We start from the raw sequence: 13,599 nt of genomic DNA, 5'->3' as shown, positions 1-13,599 counted from the left end.
CCCTTTCAGGTAGGGCTGGGATTTCAGTCATTATGCCCCATTAATGTGGCCATATCATTTGCAGTCACTCAGGTAGGTTTGGCTCACATGTAGTCCGAAGCTGAAAGGGCTAACAATTTCATTGAGCGCATTCAACACATCTACCAATAGTTCCATGATATATTGGGTAGATCCAATGCTAAGTACAAGTAGCGCCATGATCAACATCGAGTGCCACACAAGTTCTAGGTAGGCCAAAGTTTGGCTTCATTTGCAGAAAGAGCGCCTTGCTAGATCCCACCGCAAGCTTCGCCCGCTCCGATATGGTCCATACACCATCACAAAAGTCATGGAAATCACATCAGAAGATGTAGTCCTTGGAGAGATCTTTCCAACAAGGTATCATACGTGTCAAACGAAGATAATATGACCAAGTTACGACCCCGGGAAGTTGGCTTCCAAACTAACCCCAGCAGGGCCCATAAACTCTTGGTGTTACATCTCCTTGGGTTAGGGTTTTGGTTGCTTAGGGTTTTCCCTTATTGTTCGATAATAAAAAGTCCCTTGAGCCTCATTGTAACTTAGTTCAGAGGCATGTAGTCGCCACATCTCTTCTCAGAGATAAGCTACCATCGTCTAAGCTATCTTATTTCCATTCTGTTTGTAAGCATAGCTCAATATTTTTCTATTAATGAAATGAAGTGTTTTTCTGTTGCATCTCTATGTTTATGATTATATCTGAAAGTTTTTGCATTCTTGTTTAAGTCCGTATTAGTGGTATTAAACCAGTTTGCTCTTTCTCTATTTTTCTTTGCATGTCCCCAACGAGGTCAGGGTGTAAGGAGTTAGGGCTTGATCTAGTTGAACCATTGCAGGATCAACCTTGCAAAACCTAATGAAATCCCATGGCAGAAGAAAATAAATACGAGGGGTTAGGAGATCCTTTCAAAATGTTGCTCAAGGAATCCCTGGAGTGATAGAGGGATGCGATGATGGATAACTTTTCCCAGATCCTTCAACGGCTACCCATAGGTGATGCATCTTCATCTAGCAGCCATTTTGGAGATGCCACTCCTTTTAAGGTACAATATAACTTCAATATTCCCATATTCTAAGGCCTCATAGATGCAAATGCTGTAGATAAATGGTTAAATCTATTGGAAGGATATTTTTCAGTTCATGACTTTTCCAATCAGGAAAAGATCACATTTGCACTTCTCAAAGCCGCCCCACATGTCAAAGGACTGGTGGGAAACCTACTGTGAACAAAATGATGAGAGTGAACCCTTGTTTTTTTTCAGCTACACCCACTTGGAATTCTTACTGAGACACCATCAAGGAACAGTATTACCCTATCGAGATCTATGAAGATAAATACATAAAGTAGACCACGCTACGACAAGGAAGGGACCAAGATGTGCCAGAGTTCACAAATACTTTCCATGCCCTTCACACGAAGCTGGGTATCAAGGATACTAAGCAACATTTGGTGCTCAAGTACCGCTACTGTCTACACAAGTACATCTAGGATGAGATGGAGTTCCTGGACATTTCCTCGCTCAGCATGGCGTATTGATACGCAGTAAATATTAAGTAGAAGTTTAAACAGAAGAAGCGGGACTTTGGATCTGCGAATCCAAAGCCAGGAAAAGGCACCCCCAAACCATAGAACAAGTAACCAAGCCAAGGTGGGGCTACCCAGGAAAACCCGCTGAAGCCGCAAGCAACGAACAATATCACCAAGATAAAGAAGGACATGGGAAAATGGTGTGAGTTCCATAAGAGCTCCACTCACAATACAAGTGAGTGTCGGGCCAAGCAATCACTGGTGGCTGAGCTGAAGGATTCCAAATCAGATGCAAGTTTTGACTCTAAATTAGAACCGGGTAAGGGGACTGACAAAGGGAAGTATATCATTTATGCGGAGACCAATGCCACCGTGGCCACCACAAAGATCCAGAAAATTGAGCCTAAAGATACAAAGGAGGGGGAATGCCTCTTCCACTTACTGATGTGGGTGAAGGGTTCTCCATTGTAGTTCATTGTCGACAGCGGGAGCCAAAAGAACCTCATTTCAGCAGAAGTTGTGAATCATCTAGGCCTAATAACTACAACACATCCACAACCATACACCATTGGGTGGCTTCACCAAGGATGAGATCTTCACGTCAGCCAGCAGTGCCACCTTCCCTATAGCATCAAGCCCTTCATGGATGAGGTACTATGTGACATTGTTCCTCTTGAAGTTTCTCGTAAGGAATTTCAGTGTTTCCCATGTAAGGGACATTATCATTCGATGAACTAGAAGAAAAGAAGGATAGTTGATCAACAGTGATAATCTTTCCTTCATGAGGAAAACGAAGCACGTGGAACAAAGAAGAGACCACACAAAACATAGCGTGGGTCCAGCTTCGCCTGAGAAGAACGTTGTAGTTGAGATTTGTATCTACAACTTCTACTTCTAATTCAACAGGCTTTCCTTCTAATGTAATCGACAATTTTGTGAGAATACCGTAAGGATGTGAACCTCTACCATCAAAGGCTTCCAAGGTGTTCGGGGACTGGTTAAGAGTAGGAGAGCCAATGGCCTTCCAACATGAAACATACATGATGCAGGTAGAGGCACCTTCATCAATAACAATCTGATGGATCATCTTTCCTTTGATAAGAACCTGTATCAGAAAAGAAATATGATGAGGAAGACAAGGCACGTGGTTCTCAAGATTGAAGGTAATCAGACTCGAATCAGAAGGACCAATAGCACCTATAGCAAAAAGCAATGACTTCTGTTGTATTGGACAGGATTGAAGAATCTCCAAGGTAGACATCGTCGAAGGTGCCTGAGCTAAATCCTAAACAATATTGTAATGTTGCACAGCTCTAGCATTCGGATTAAAATATGACTTCTGAAGAACACCTCTTGTCGTGGCGGAAAAAGTCGTTTGTGCGGACACAACTGACCTCCCTAGGAGTCTAAACTCTCTAGCGACAAACAAGACAAAATGGAGTGATCTTTCTCTAAATATACCTTTTAAAACATGAAAACTACAAGTGTTTAGGCTTACCTTATTCCAAAACGCTGTTGTTGTAGTCCGTCCTTGCCGATCCGGATGAGCTCCTCCTTCAAGTCAATTCCTGCAACCACAAACAATCAAACAATTACCAAGCACTTGCATTTCATATAATAAAACATATATTCAACATGCAGACCAAGGAACACATGAAATAACTCATTAACACAAGCTATTGAGAAAAATAAACCAGTTTGTATTAATAACGAAACAAAGAAACTCTTACAACCTGGCCTTGGTGTTGTGCAAGTTCCTCCCAGGGTCCATCAAGGGTTTTCCTCTACTTTGACAAAGCTCACCCACTTCCAAGTAGAATCAAGCAAAGAAAATCTCTCCTCACAAGGTTCTAAATGGGAGTCCTAATTCCTGCAGCATTTACCCAAAGAAAATGTATAGCTCCAACCTCCCCTCCCTCTGGCTCAATGTCTTTATTTATAGTGCTGTAAAGAGGTTATTCAGGTCCACCATCAATGGGATAATCCCCCTCTTTGGGTGGGATAGATCCCTTATTGATGGGATAAGTTCCTCCTTAATAGGGATACATGAACCAACTGGAGGCGCATCCATTTCATCAAACCGACCTCTAGAAAGTTCTAGAAGTAACCACAAGTAACTTTTTTAAGATGAAACTCGCGCATTTTGCCTTTTACAGAAGGACGCACCTGTCCCTTAACATACAGAGCGTCCAAGGACGCAACTTTTGTGAACATTGTGAGCGTCCCCGCAGGTAAGGCTAGAGAGAACCTGCGACCCCAGAGATAAACACATTTTTTACAAGACTTTCTCTCTTCTTTGAGTTTGAGATGGATAGCAGAGGCATAAGACTTGCCTAAGAGGGTAGCATGACTGTTGATTTGAGCCATACTAACTGTAAGTAGTCATGGTGACATTTTTTAGTGTAACAGATTGCCCCCTAAAGTGCGAAGCCTGGAATAGATTAGGGTTTTGTAATTCTAGGAAGGGTGAAGCGCTTTATCATTTCAAGGATTGTCTTGTGGATGACCTGGTTGGAACCTGCAATTTTCAACACAAAATACATGTATAAGATTATATCATTACTGAGGTAGGCATTCCCATACTCAGATTCAAAACTTTAACTAATGGACTAACTATTCTGATACAGGAATGATCTTGCAGTACATCATTTTTTATAGACTTTTGTAGACACAGTATGGACGCAGCCATCTGTTTATGATTAGTCTACATAGATAATGAATACAAAACTCCTCGCAGCCTGGATGGTAGAAACTAGATCCAGGGTCTTCACTTCTACTTCCCGAATTGGTACGATTCTAGCCATGTGATTTAAATGATTTGATGTCGAACATGTTAGAAACCACTTGATTACCAGTCGATGATGTAAACTGTTAACAAGCGTGAGAGAGACCAACAGTAATGTCAATGGTTCTCAAAGTACCAAGCACAACCCGTGAAATGTGAATAGATGTTTTGATGTCGAACACTTCACGGAATACTTTGATCGAAAGTCAATGATGTAAACTGACGTCAAAGGCGAGAAACCTGCCATTGATGCATGCAGACTTCAAGGTACTGTCGATTCCTAAGTCATCTCTCTAGATATTGTGCTGATGTCGATAGAAAGCGACCCGTTGCAGGCAAGCCCGCAACACGAAATCATTGTTCAAGTTGAAGAAATGTTGCTGTAAGGACTGACTCAGGGATGGTCAAATGGATGACAAGTATTTTGCAGATGAAAGTTTTGCTTGCAGACCTCTTGAACACATAACGACACGACAGATGGCTTGGTGACGAATAACTCAAAGTTAATCCCCGGAACCCGGTTAAAGACTTTCAAAGTGGTTTGATCAACTGTGAGGTAAAAGATTTCCCAACCCAGGTGAATGAAAAGTGTCGTGTTCAAGAGTGGTAATAAAGTTTCTTTTGAGACAAAAGGTAACAAACAGGTTCATTCTTCTCTCTTTTCCCCCACCATTTCTGGCAAGTACCTCTTTATTTTTAACAAGCTTGAGGAGGATAACATATGCTTGTTTATAAGCTCATCCTTCGGATGAGTCCAACCTAGTTTTGATTCGAACCCTAGGAAGGAGTGGTTCGTTCCTGTTTGTAATTGAATAGGTCCTTTACTGTGAAATGTTTAACGAGCCCAGTATAGGAGAAACTCGGTGTTTTTCAATTTTAGAGAGTCTGAAAAACTTAAGAAGACTCCAAGTTGAACTTTTTCGTAGATTTGTGTCCCTCAAGCCCGAAAAAGTATAAAATAATACCTGGGGGAACCGCTTGATCTTGCGACCAAGGAGTACTTTCATAATAGTGTCGTTGACCTGAAAAGTAAAAAGCGATCAAGGACACGTCATTTTATTTCCTTATCGAGTTTGAAACGACAAAAACCCGACAATCTTTTCCTGATTTTGCGGTCAGAAAAGAGCTAAAAGGGGACCGTCTTTTAATTCCGTTTTAGCGAGTTTAAAAGAAACGCTCGGCGATCTTTTCATGTTTTAGGAGTCAGAAAAGGGCTTAAAAGATGACTCTGATATTTTTGTTTGTGAAAAATTACAATTTCCCTCGAAATCCCTTTGTCCTGCACAAAAGCAACACATTACTCATACCTGTTTAAAATAGGCAAAAATACATCGAAAAACACCTTTTCATGGTAAAAAATGAACTAATTCATCCAAAAAACCTATAAAAAGACCTTTTACCATGTCATTTTTACCGTTTGACTGTTGAGGTTGAAAAAGGAGCTTTTGACAAGAAACTTCCCGTGGTCGCTGCGGAAAATCTGACCTTCGGAATCGAACGTCGTCTTATCCAGGTATTTTACACATCCTACTCTGCATTTCTATCCGTTTAGAATCAATTTTTAGGTCTTAGTTTCATTTTTTGGGGGGGTTTTGGTTTTGGAATGCGCTTCTCGGCGGACGCAGGTGCCCTTCGGGTGACCCGCGTCCCCCGACTTTTTCTCATACGGGAAAATGGTCGGAAGACGCGGCCCGCCTTCAGGCCAGCCGCGTCCGGGCGCCCTGTGCTACAAAGCCGGGGTGCGTCTTCCGAGAAGTGCGCATTTCAAAACCCCAACTCCCTCAAAAAACTACCAAAAATTCCCAAATCAATTTCTAATTGCTATTTCTAATGTGCAGGGTATTAACCATGTTAGATTGGAGAGAAAGAGAGCATGTAGAGGATGATGAAGTTGCAATAAATCATCAACCTTCCCTGGATGCCCTAAGAGCATGCGGATTATACAAATATTGGACCATACCGGGCATGAGGGGCCAGGTAAGATTCTTGGAATGGCTGGTTGAGCGATGGAACGTTCAAGAACAATGCTTTTACATAGGAGGGCACCAGCTCGAGATAGAGCCCTCGGATGTATACTTTCTCACTGGCTTGCCGAACAGAGGTGAGCAACTCAGTCTTGCGGGGACTAGGCCGGGTGGCCAATCCCTTGATAGTCTCCGCGACGAGTGGTGCACACCTGGGGCTCTCCATTCGAAAGGCATAGAGATAAAACACATCACTCTGCCTGAACTCAAAGTCATAGCATTCACGGTTACCAGAATTTGCGGCGCGGCCGCTTTACACATTGCTTCCGGATCCCAAATGCGGATGGCAATTGACTGTTACCAAGGCACCATTTTCAACTGGTGTGAAGCTGTGTCGGCTCATATGAAGAGCCAACTGACCAAGGCAAAGAACGGACGACTAAAGACTTTTGGATATGGGACTCTAGTCGTGAGCTTTGCCTTGGAGAGAGTTCCAATGCTGATCCCTCAGCAACTCACTGTTGATATCTTGGGTCCTCGGGAGCCAAAGCTGATATGATGGGTTGCAGTGATGGCCCGGCATCCTGACGAGGGTGCGACAGTGGTTCGATTCTCAGATAGTTACTTTCACTGGTTAGAGGACCAGGTTTTTTCGATACAGGACTTTCCGTATGCCAGAGTGGATTTTAGAGGTGATCCGGACATGGTTCTTCCACCAGGAGAACAATGGGATGACAGAGGTACTTTTATTTTCACAAGTTCTCTAATTATGTATTTTTTTATTTTTCATATATATCGTCTCAAAACTAACAGTAAAATTTTCAAAATGCAGATGTTGGTCCACAGCGTCCAGCCAACCTCCGGCCTTTTGATAGACTACATCCAGCTGCACCGGTACCGGCCCCACAGGACGCGGCTGCAGAAGTACTAGCTGAGTTGGAGCATGATCTAGAGCGTCTCACGGCAGATATACCTGAGACTACTATGGATGACATTCCTACCCGGCTTCAGCGCTTCGTAGTCGCGGTCCCTGGACCGTTTAGGAGATTTTTGCGTAAGGTAGCCCGCGCAGTGGTGTCATACAGAGAGCACCACCAGTGATTGACTAGTCACTTTTGTAGTCACATGTGACATTTTGACTTTTTGTACTATCATTTTGCCGATCATAAGGTGTTTTCAACCTATGATCGAAGACGATGTATATATTTTTTGACACACTTCTATCTATATATATCACTATTACCGGCTTATCTTGTTTAACATATGTGGTGAAATGTTTTTTAAATTTACTTGCATGATTATCGTAAATGTCTGTCCAACATTCGAGAAGCAATTGCATCTGCTAATGTATTCAAAGACCTTGGAATATGTTGATATTCAATGTAATCAAATTCACGTTCCAAGAGACGCACTCTCAAAAACAACCTTAATAACACAGGATTCCTAATGGCATAAACTCTATTAAGTTGTAATACAACAAGTTCAGAATCTAACCTCACTATCAAACGTCGAATTCCAAATGAAATAGATTCGGATAATAATTCAATCACTGCACTGTATTCTGCAATGTTGTTCGTTGTTTGACCGAGGCTTACCCCATGCATAGAAACTAACTCGTCAGAGGGCGAATAGATAACCCAAGCTGCGGAAGAGATGTTCCGTGTACTACGAAAAGCACCATCAGCAAATCCAATGTATGTTTGGAGAGGCATCGACATCTGCAATATCAAGAGTAAAACCAAGATAAGCCAGAATAACGACGAAAAACCACACTCTCTAAGCTAAGCACACTGACTAAACTAACACACTTGCTAGCTAGAAAGAAAATCTAACCTATCTAAAAATTTCTCCATACCCATCATTTAAGCATAATACCTCTTTAGGTAAAGTCCATTTCTGGGTTTACCCAAAGAGTCCCCATCAAAGTCAACTAGCTCATAAGCCCCTTTTGCTAGCTTTCGCTTTACAATGTAGGGCCCATGCCACATGGGAACGAATTTTCCAGCACCTAGCTTATCGTTAGCTTGATCATATAATAGTACTAGGTCTCCTTCCGAAAAACTTCAAGGGGTTACATTTTTATCATATTGAGCTTTCATTCGTTTCGCGTGAGTCTCGATTGCCAATGTAGCGTCACGTCGAGTCTCATCTAATTTAGCCAAGTACAATAAACGTTTCTCCTCTTCGGAAGTAGCTGGAAGTAATTCGACAGCCATTTGAAGTGATGGGATTTCGCATTCAATGGGTAACACAGCTTCTAAGCCATAAACTAGCTGGAAAGGAGTGAAACTTGTTGAATTTTTCACTGAGGTTCGGTATGCCCATAGCGCTGAAAATAACATGTTGTGCCAATTCGACCAATGAACACCAATGGTTCGTCGGATCATGATAACTAGAACTTTGTTGATAGACTCAACCAAACCGTTGGCTTGCGAATAATAAGGTGTAGAGCTATCGTGGCGCAAACCAAGCTGGCTTGTAAGCTCAGTCATCATGACGTTTCGAAAATGGCTCCCATGGTCAGTAATGATTGCTTGTGGGACACCAAACCTAGTTATGATATGATTGAATACGAAAACTGTAGCTGTTCTGCCGCTTGCGTCGAATGTAGGCATCGCCTCGGCCCACTTAGTAAAATAATCAACCGCAAGGATGATATACGCATGCCCCCCGGCCGAGTGAGGGTTACAAGTAATAAAGTCGATACCCCATTTGGCGAATGGACCAACGGCAATTATAGGGTGGAGAGGAGCAGGTGGAGCGCGCATCTTGCGATCAAACACTTGACAGTTGTGGCACTTCCTGACTGCAATGATACAATCTTTAAACATAGACGACCAGAAATAGCCAGCGCGCAACACCTTCTGAGCTGTGGCATACCCAGACATATGACCGCCACATGCTCCAGAGTGACAATCATTCAAAACCCTCTCAGCCTCTTCGTGAGTTAAACAACGTCGAAAAACTAAGTCTGCCCCCCGGCAATAAAGTGTATCTCCAATAATTTTGTATGGCTGGGATTGAAACCGAATTTTTCGACGTTCCGCTTTGGAAGCTTCAGGCCGAAAGGTTTGGGTTTGGAGATAGATGATTATATCCCCGTACCATGGATCTACAGTACTGATAAGAAACAAAGATTCGTCCGCAATGGACTCCTCTGCCACAGTCTCTGTGTCAGCACTCGGGAAATCACACATCAATTCCGTAAAAACTAAGGATTTCTTAGACTTGGACTTCTCGAACTCCAAGTCGAACTCTTGCAGGATAACAATCCATTTAGAGTACTTGCCCCCTAGCAGTTGTTTTGTCAAAATATAAATCATAGGGTTGCAATCCGAAATAACTGTAGTTTTGTGGAGAAGAATGTAGTGACGAAACCGCTGGACAGCTTGAACGGCTGCCAGGGCCAATTTCTCCACATGCGAATATTTTAGCTCAGTGGGATTCAAGGTCCTACTAAGATAATATATCACATGCTCTGCTCCGAATTCATCCTCTTGAACTAACACCATTCCAATGGTGGAATGCGAAGCTGCGAGGTATAAGAAGTAGTCCTGGTTGTAGTTGGGAGGATGCAACAACGGTGCATGGGTCAACGCGTGTTTAAGTGCATCAAAATATTGTTGGGCAATCTCGTCCCAAAAGAATTGTGCATTCTGTTTCAACAACCGTGTAAAACCTTTAGTGACCTCGGCGTAGTTTGGGATGAATCGGCGTAAAAAGTTCGCTTTCCCTTGCAAACTTTGGAGTTGGCGCAAACTCGAAGGAGGAGGCAATTTGATGATAGCCTCCACTTTCGAGGGATCGACGCGAATGCCGGCTTTTGAAACAACAAATCCCAGCAATCGACCTGTTTCTATACAGAAAACACACTTGTGGGGATTCAACCGAATTCGATAATGCCTACACCTCATAAAGATTGCTTGTAGGTGGACAAGGTGATCAGCTCGATGTAAAGAATGAGCAGGCAAATCATCGAGATAGGGTTGCACAATGTGCTTGATGTCATGAAATGCATAAGACATCGCCCGTTGAAAAGTGGCCCCGGCATTCTTAAGCCCAAAAGGTAACTTGCAATAAGCAAATGTCCCCCATGGACAAATGAATGTCGTTTTTGGTTGGTCGGCAGGTAGAATATTGATTTGATTATAGCCCGAGAAACCATCCATGAAGGAAAACATTTCACTTCCGGCACAATCATCAATAATTTGATCGATATAAGGCGTAGGATAGTTGTCTTTTGGACAAGCTCGATTTATATCCCTATAGTCGATACAGATTCTTATTGTTCCTTTTTTCTTATTGACCGGAACAATATTCGATACCCAATCCGTTAACGGGATCGGATAAATGAAACCTGCTTTCAACAGCTTTTCGACTTCTGCTTTAATCGCAGCCGCTTTTCGAGGGTGAATTTGACGCAACCGTTGCCTGACGGGTTTAGCATCCGGGTAGGTCTTTATTTCATGAACAACAATGGCAGGATCAATTCCCGGCATTTCCTCGTAAGACCAGGCAAACACGTCGCGGAATTCTTGGAATAGGGCCTTGTAAGTTTGGATTTCTTCTTCAGTACATGCGGCACCTATATGAATGTTTTCCTCGATTCCGGGCTTCACTGAAATATCAATGGGAATAGTACGAGAAATATTCCCTAAATTCAACTCTGAATCAGAATGTTTCGTTGGATCCTGAGCGTCTTTGACATATTCAGCGGTAAAGATAGATGAAAAATCATTTTCAAATGCATCATCCTTAGGTAAAAACGAAGATCTGTGATGGAGATCCTCCCATGGTAGATCATCTACACTTAGGATTTCGCGAAGTTGTTCGTCAGATGACACGACTTCGGGAAAAGTTATCCGTTCTAAGGGTGAGGTGAAAACTGACTCTTCACTGACCACATTCATTTGGTACGCTGGAAAAGACGTAAGCGGATGGAATCCCCAGTAGAGTCGCCAATTTGTCGTGGCGGAAAAAGTCGTTTGTGCGGACACAACTGACCTCCCTAGGAGTCTAAACTCTCTAGCGACAAACAAGACAAAATGGAGTGATCTTTCTCTAAATATACCTTTTAAAACATGAAAACTACAAGTGTTTAGGCTTACCTTATTCCAAAACGCTGTTGTTGTAGTCCGTCCTTGCCGATCCGGATGAGCTCCTCCTTCAAGTCAATTCCTGCAACCACAAACAATCAAACAATTACCAAGCACTTGCATTTCATATAATAAAACATATATTCAACATGCAGACCAAGGAACACATGAAATAACTCATTAACACAAGCTATTGAGAAAAATAAACCAGTTTGTATTAATAACGAAACAAAGAAACTCTTACAACCTGGCCTTGGTGTTGTGCAAGTTCCTCCCAGGGTCCATCAAGGGTTTTCCTCTACTTTGACAACGCTCACCCACTTCCAAGTAGAATCAAGCAAAGACAATCTCTCCTCACAAGGTTCTAAATGGGAGTCCTAATTCCTGCAGCATTTACCCAAAGAAAATGTATAGCTCCAACCTCCCCTCCCTCTGGCTCAATGTCTTTATTTATAGTGTTGTAAAGAGGTTATTCAGGTCCACCATCAATGGGATAATCCCCCTCTTTGGGTGGGATAGCTCCCTTATTGATGGGATAAGTTCCTCCTTAATAGGGATACATGAACCAACTGGAGGCGCATCCATTTCATCAAACCAACCTCTAGAAAGTTCTAGAAGTAACCACAAGTAACTTTTTTAAGATGAAACTCGCGCATTTTGCCTTTTACAGAAGGACGCACCTGTCCCTTAACATACAGAGCGTCCAAGGACGCAACTTTTGTGAACATTGTGAGCGTCCCCGCAGGTAAGGCTAGAGAGAACCTGCGACCCCAGAGATAAACACATTTTTTACAAGACTTTCTCTCTTCTTTGAGTTTGAGATGGATAGCAGAGGCATAAGACTTGCCTAAGAGGGTAGCATGACTGTTGATTTGAGCCATACTAACTGTAAGTAGTCATGGTGACATTTTTTAGTGTAACACCTCTGGTAGGTGGTCGGATTACAGAATCACTGCTAGGGCGCTCAATATGGAGCGGACTAGAACTAGACGGGGTAGAAGTAAAGGAATATCAATAACTTCTTTCTCCACCATCTGCTTAGGTGTGGTTTGATAGTCCTTAGTTTGAGTAGTGATTGAGATAGGTGATGAACCTTGCATCATGAACACTTGGGAACCTGAGGAAGCAGAGGACTGCGGTTGGTCTACCAATTGCATCTGCTGAGGTGGAAAGGGTTCTTTTAAGACAGTCGGAGTCCCTTTAAACAAGCAATTAACTTTAGAACACCAAGGACAATCCTTAGTGTAATGATCTTCCTCAAAAATGAGGCAAGGATATTTCATCTTTATTTTAGAAGCATCATCAACAAATGATTTAGAAGGGTCCTATTTTGGGGCATTGGATTTGGATTTACCTTTTCCCTTCTTCTTATCTTTAGAGGCCTTATCTGTTGCAATAGACTGAAAAACATGTACCTCATAGGTTTTACCAAGACTGGATGAATTCTTCAATGGATTATGGGAACCGATGTTTGAGATAGATTTTTGCTTCGAAGAAGATTTTGTGGAAGTCTGAGACATGGAACCAATCACACCATCAACAAGTGGTGTATCAGGAGAGTTTGATGTTGTCAGATCTGATGATGGTCTCAGAGCATCAAGTAACATCTTTTACAATGTGCCAAATTGCGAATAGACCAAGTCTAAATACTGGGCACGGGTGATAACTTTCTTTTCAGTAACACACCCACCCATAGCTATGTCCTTAGCAATCTTGTTCACGAATGATTTTGTGAACCATTATGTCAACAACTCATCAGCAATATCAAATTTATGAGGCGACACTGATGTATCCATTCATGGATATGATCGAAAATGTGGGTCGCGGTATCTTTCTTAATGGATGTAAGAAAATGAGTGTCAGTTTCATATCAAACTGACAATTGGAAATGAGTGAGGAAAGCCATAGCTAGAGAGTTTAAGTCACTGTAGGTACCTCGAGGCAACTCGATATATCATTTAGCACAACACCTGTGAGAGTTCTATGAAAGAGTTGAAGATGGATAGAATCATCAACATACGAATTGGAGGAGCACCAAAGGTGATATGTCATCACATGGGTTTGTGATCCTCCTTATATGTTGTGGTGAAGTAAAATTATAAGTGTTGACACAAACAAATTACTCTAGCCCAATAATGGGTCTAGCCACAACTGATACATTCTATGGAAGATTTCCTTAGGTTAGAACCAATTAAGAGGGCTTACCTC

Source organism: Pinus tabuliformis, chromosome 7, assembly GCF_031772625.1.
Source record: "Pinus tabuliformis cultivar Carrire ecotype Pingquan chromosome 7, CPIR1, whole genome shotgun sequence".
In the NCBI taxonomy this organism is placed as follows: domain Eukaryota; kingdom Viridiplantae; phylum Streptophyta; class Pinopsida; order Pinales; family Pinaceae; genus Pinus; species Pinus tabuliformis.
Note: the sequence above shows the minus strand (reverse complement) of the source record.